The following is a 6,994-nucleotide window of genomic DNA, read 5'->3' on the forward strand; positions in this document are numbered from 1 at the left end:
CGCGATAGTGAGAGGCCCGCGCACCGCGATGAAGAGTGGCCCCCGCACCGCGATGAAGAGTGGCCCCCGCTTGCCACAACTAGAGAAAGCCCTCGCACAGAAACGGAGACGCAACACAGCCATACATACATAAATAAAAAGAATGTAAGCAGACAAGAATAGCATTAAAAAAAAAAATTAAAAAACAAAAAATGAGGTGCTATCAGGATAAATGGGAAAACGTATGCAAATGGAATAAGCACATAGTGGGTGCTTAAAGAACTGTCTTTCCTTTCCCTTTATCTTTTCTTCTTAAAAGATCCTGTGATATGGACACAAGCTTGGTGGCTTAAGTTTTCAGATTTAGTTCTAAACTAGGATTAAGTCATAGTTTCTTAGAGCCCAAATCATACACTTCTGAAATCATTTAGTTCAACTTTATCACTTTTCTTAAAAAATTATGTAGTATGTAGAATACATATTTGTGGTGAAACTTCAAACACTATGAAACACATGGAATGAGATGTACATCCTACTTTTCTTCTTGGAATTAATTCCCATTGATAGTTTGATGTGTGTCTTTTAAGACACTTTTTATAAGTTTACATATATACATAATTATGCATACTGATAATTATACATACATATAACATTATTTACATGAATGAATTCATTTACATAAATATGTGTATATTTACATATTTATATACAGCTCTGAAAGTCTCTTTCATATATAAAAAGTCCTTTCCATTTCAATATTTTAAACTATCTCATTCTATGTGACTGCATAAAGCCACATTGTATGTATCAAGATATGATGATGGACCAAATATTCCTTGTTGATGGCTTTTAGCTTGTTTGCAATGTTTCATTATTATGAATAATACCATAGCAACTACCCTTGTATATATATATATATATATATATATATAGTGAGCACATATGAGAGTATTTTTATAGAAAAGATTTATAGATATAAATCTATACTGTAATGTATGCCATCTACATTTTCATAGATACTGCTAAGTTGCCTCCAAAAGACCAAACCAATGTAAGTTCTCCTAATAGGGCATGAACATGATTGTTTCTCCACATCTTCCTTCATCAATTCTGCACTTCATAAATCTTTTTAATTTTGCCAATATGATGGGATCAAGGCATCTCATTGTAATTTTAGTTTGCATTTTCTTGAGTTATAATGAAATTGAGACTTTTTAAATGTTTTGGCTATTTGATTTTCTTTTATGAATTGCCTTTGCAAATTATTAGCCTGTTTTCTCTGTGTTTTTTAAAAAATTTGTCTGGGCTTTTAATTTTTTACGAATATTGATCAACGGTTTGTTATACATATTGCAAATATTTTCTCTTTCTCTCTTAAACTTTTTGATTGTGGTGCCTTTCTTTAGTTATTACTTCATCATACGGAAGTGTTAAAATGTTATGAGTTAAGTCTCTTGAGGTTTTCATTTTGGGTTTCTGGCTTTTCTGAGTTTTAAGACAGTTTTTCTCTACTCCAAGGTTATACAAATATAGTTTATATTCTTTTCAATATTTCTACAATATTTTTCATTTAGAACTCTGGACCATTTGAAATTTATTTTTTAGTATGGGTAGGTATTGAATCTGGGTTATTTTTTCTAAGTAGTTGTTTAATTTTACCAGTATCACTTACTATATAGTCTTTTCTGATTCCACTGCCATGAAAGCCACCTTTACACTTTCATCTTATATTACAAAATCCTGAAGCCTCTGAGCTTACAAGATTTTCCTAGAGCAATTCTTCTCAGCTGGGAGTGATTTCATCTCCCAGGGGAGTTCTGGCAATGCGTGGAGACTTTTTTGGATGTCATCACTATAGGAATGTTACTGGCATCTAGTGTTAGAGGCCAGGGGTGCGGCTAAGCATCCTACAATGCTCAGGATGGACTGCAAAACAAAGAATTTCCCAACCCCAAATGTCAGTAATGCTGAGGTTGAGAAATCTTGACCTAGAGTCATCACAGTACATGAATATAAATCTGAAAAAAAATTCTACTTAGAAGAGGTATGTGAACATATTTTTAAAATCAGTATTTAAAATCATTGCTTTTTTTGTATCCGTTGACAAATCCTCTTAGAGTTGTTTTGCATATGAGCTTGTTATCATGATTTAGTAGCTGTCTGTTTTGCAGTTGAGGAAAAAATGTGACCTTTCCTCATTGTCTTTTCTACGCGATGCTCCCTAGTCTCATAAGTAAAATATTTTATGCTCACCAACTGTAGAACACAGTGTTTTATCCTCTGGATGACAAATACATATATCAACTGTGTGTTCGTTTCAAAGCACTGGCTTTTACTGGACCAGGTGCAGAAGAAGTTTTCAGACTTGATTTTACCTCTCATTTGCAAGAAAATCAGACTGAGAATCATCTGATTGATGATGCTGATTTCAGTTCCCACCCTAAACCAGCTGAAGCAGGGTCTCTACTTATATTGTCACCCTTTGAGATTTTGAAAATTTTGATGTAGGCAGTAGAGAAATGGCTGGAATTATTTTAGTCCAGGGGTACTTGAAAGATGAATCAGGCTTGGGTGGATCCAAATTTAAAATCTGGGGTCAGACAGGGAGTAGCATGAAGTACTACAGATCCTTATGAAGGGAGAGGGGAACTAAACCACAGAAAGGGTCATGCAAAGACACTAAAGTGGCAGGCACTGGAATTTCCCTGGCTGCTGGGGTGTGGAAGTACTTGGTGTTCAACTCTGCTTTCATCTGCCCTGATTTTTTAAGTGATCACATTTATAGGAATAAAGCACAATGAGATTAACAAACACCTAACAGATCAACTAGTTTATTTCACAGGTAAAACAGGCCCAGAAGAGGGAAACAACTTTCCCAAATGTGTAAGACCAACTTCAGCATGATGGAGACTAAGGAAAGCAAGCGGCATGGGGAGTAAAAACAGAGAGAAGGTCTCGAGAGGAAATAGGATAAATAGAGGCCCCTTCTATCACCTCACTAGCATTCATGGGATGGGACGTCCTAGCAACATCCACTGTCCCCCTGTAAAATCATTAGATGGTAAGTGTCTCTGTATTCAGAGGTTGCCTCTCCTTTCTATGCATTTTTTTTTTTTTATTATTGGAGTATAATTGCTTTACAGTGTTGTGTTAGTTTTTGCTGTACACTGAGGTGAATGAGCTATATGTATACATATATCCCCTCCCTCTTGGACCTCCCTCCCCCCATCCCCCCACCCCACCCATCTAGATCATCACAGAGCACCGAGCTGAGCTCCCTATGCTATACAGCATGTTCCCACTAGCTATCTGTTTTACACATGGTAATGTATATATGTCAATCCTAATCTCCCAGTTCATCCCACCCTCCCCTTCCCGCACTGTGTTTGCATGCCCGTTCTCTACGTCTGCAGCTTTATTCCTGCCCTACAAATAGGTTCATCTGTACCATTTTTCTAGATTCCACATATATGCGTTAATATACGATGTTTGTTTTTCTCTTTCTGAGTTACTTCACTCTGTATGACAGACTCTAGGTCCAGACTCTACAAATGACCCAATTTCATTCCTTTTATGGCTGAGTAATATTTCATTGTATATATACACATTTTCTTTATCCATTCATCTGTTGATGGACATTTATGTTGCTTCCATGTCCTGGCTATTGTAAATAGTGCTGCAATGAACATTGGGGTACATGTGTATTTTTGAATTATGGTTTTCTCAGAGTATATGCCCAGTAGTGGGATTGCTGGGTCATATGGTACTTCTATTTTTAGTTTTTAAAGGAACCTCCATACTGTTCTCCATAGTGGCTGTATCAATTTACATTCCCACCAGCAGTGCAAGAGCAGCCTTGATTTTGAGACTCTCTTTGTTCCCAGAACATAGCAGCTGATCGCCTACCTCACCCTGTTACTAACATGATGTATGATTTCCAAAGATTCTCCCCAAGGGTTCCTGTCTTGAAATGTTTATTTGATTGTCTGTGATATGTCTAGTATATCTTTCCAACAGGGAATATGCAGCCTATTATTAATCACATTAATACAGACCAAATAAAATAGATCAAAACAAACAATGAAAAATCTAGAAACTTTACAATTTTAAAACAATGCCCTTAAAGATATAGAAGAAAAACAATTTTTTCCTGCTCTTTAAAACCTATAATACACCTAATAAAGGATGGTACAATTGAGGATTATAAAAGACTCTAGCCGTCACTGAGTTTCTTTAAAAATTTTTCCCAGGGTCATTAAAGGGGTAAGTGTGAGAATGTGTAGGTTTAGTTATGTAGCCTGGAAATACCAACTGAGGCCTCAATTCACAGGGACACCTAGCAGGGAGTCCCACCTGGAAGGGACAATTAACTGTAGTGGAATCCGACAGACCTGGGTCCAAATCCCAACTCTGCTTCTCACCAGCTGTGGACCCTTGGACAATTTTCTGATTTTTTCTCTTCTTACCTATAAGTTAATAATAATAACACCTTCTTGCAGCATTGTTGTAAAGCTTAAGTAAAATATGTGTGAGGTGCACAGAGTGATGCCTGGCATCCAGAAGCTACCGAATATGTTGCTGTTATTTATTGTTGTTGTTCTTATTATTGGGATTCTGTTCAATTTGGCTTGAGGTGGAGAAGACTGAAAACAAGGCTTACTTGGAAATTTTCTACCTCATATTTTAATGTATACGGAACCTGGAATGGGTGATCCCGAAAACAGACCATGCTCTTTAGTGGATAAAGTTTGCCATGTGAGGTCTAGGCGAAGCTGCCTGGATGGGCTAGGCTGCTGTGGATGCCATGGGCTTTCCCTTGACAGCACCTAGCAAGTGAGGAATTTCGAAGTTCTCCAACTAATAATTTGTGTAGACAGCCAACGCAGAAATTTACTTTGTCTACACAATTTGATTGTCTGTATCGATTAAATCATCAAATCTATTATTGGTTGAGTGTGTACCTTCCACAAGACTTTTCTGAAATAGGCAATGGCCTTGAAAAGACCTTCCACATTTTGCCATAATGGGGATTGTCCATCTGCTATACCTTTCTGTAACCCGAAAACACTGATTCTAGAGGTGTTTATTAATTCATCTAAATACCCTTAAAAATTTCCTCACTTATTTTTTTCCCCTCTAAGAAGTCACTCCATTTCCAGAGCATCTCCTTCTGCCCTCTTCTTTCTCCAGTAGATGGTCAAGTCAAGAAACAGGCAAGCATATTCCCCTGCTTATCATATAAAATATGAAATATTCTTCTTACTCTCTTCTCCCAAAAGGTTATCACTTATTTTCCTCTCTTTTATTTACTCAGACATGCATTTAATTCTCTTTTAAAAACATTCTTTTTCAATGTTAATTTTTATAACTCTCTGATGGGAAATTTGGCAATATGTATAAAAAGTTTAAGTATTCTTGATTCAGAAATTTATTTCTAGGGGCCAGCAATAGTGAACAAAAATATTTATAAGGAACAGGGTGAAAAGTTGGAAACAGCATAAATAGCCATGTGAGTGAAATGGTTACAGAAATTCTACTTGATCCTTACAACACAATACTGTTCTGTCATTACAAAAATATTGTAGATGTGTATTACAGCTAATACAAAAGTATTCATAATATGTTTTAATGGGTAAAATGAAGGCTACTACACAGTATTTATTGAATATTTTTTTTTAAATTAATTAATTAATTAATTTATTTATATTTGGCTGTGTTGGGTCTTCGTTTCTGTGCGAGGGCTTCCTCTAGTTGTGGCAAGCGGGGGCCTCTCTTCATCGCGGTGCGCGGGCCTCTCACTGTCGCGGCCTCTCCCGTTGCGGAGCACAGGCTCCAGACGCGCAGACTCAGTAATTGTGGCTCACGGGCCTAGTTGCTCCGCGGCATGTGGGATCTTCCCAGACCAGGGCTCGAACCCGTGTCCCCTGCATTGGCAGGCAGATTCTTAACCACTGCGCCACCAGGGAAGCCCTGAATATTTTTTAAGTTATAAGCAGACATGAGTAGAAATGAGACCAGAGAAAAATCTATCAAAATACTAATCAAGTAGTTTCCTCTGGGAGCTGAAGTTACTGGTTATTTATTATTTTCTTTGTTAGCTTTTCTCTATGTTTAAAAATGTCTGTAATAAACAATTTTACTTTTGCAATGGTACAAAAACACAGTAAGTCTTTTTTTTTTTTAACTTGAGAAAATATTCCCAAGTCTATTTTAATCTAAGAGAAAGGCAATGTAATTAAGGAGTAGAAGGAACTCTAGCTATGACCTACCTCAGTACAGAGTCCATTCACTGAAGGAAGGCTGATTCAGGAATGCTGTCTGCTCAGGCTCAGGTGCTACAGTATAAAGGGAGGCCAAAGCAGAGGAGGAAGCAGGACACCGACCACACAGAGCTTCCCCTATAATCAGGTACCATTTTAGTAACCAGCTTCACTGCCTCAGGCTTAAATTCTTCTACAGTTGCTTTAATCTGTGGCTACCGTTTTCCCTGATGCCCTAGTGGAGTTCATTAGGCAGTGTTTCCCAAGTGTAGGTATACACCGCTGGGGCTCTGGAAGATTTTAACTGGTACATGTGCATGGTATTAAATAATGCTGAATCACATGATTGTGAGAGTTAGTCTCTGTATTAGTTTCCTGCTGCTGCTGTAACTAATGACCACAAACCTAGTGGCTCACAATAGTATAAGTTTTTTCTCTTACAGTTCTGAAGGTTAGAAATCTAAGGTCAGGAGGTTGATAGGGCTGCATTCTTTCTGGAGACTTCAGGGGAAAATCTGTTTCCTCACCTTTTCTGGCTTCTAGAGGCTGCCTGCATTCCTTGGCTCCTAGTGTATCATTTCAACTTCTGGTTGTTCCATTGTCATATTTCCTATTTCTAACTTTGACCTTCTTGCCTCCCTCTTATAAGGACCTTTGTGATGACATTGGACCCATGCAGATAACCCAGAATAAACTCCCCACCTCGAGTATCCTAACTTAATCACCTCTGTAAAGTCTCTCTTGCCATGTAAGGT

Source organism: Balaenoptera musculus, chromosome 16, assembly GCF_009873245.2.
Source record: "Balaenoptera musculus isolate JJ_BM4_2016_0621 chromosome 16, mBalMus1.pri.v3, whole genome shotgun sequence".
Classification (NCBI taxonomy): Eukaryota; Metazoa; Chordata; class Mammalia; order Artiodactyla; family Balaenopteridae; genus Balaenoptera; species Balaenoptera musculus.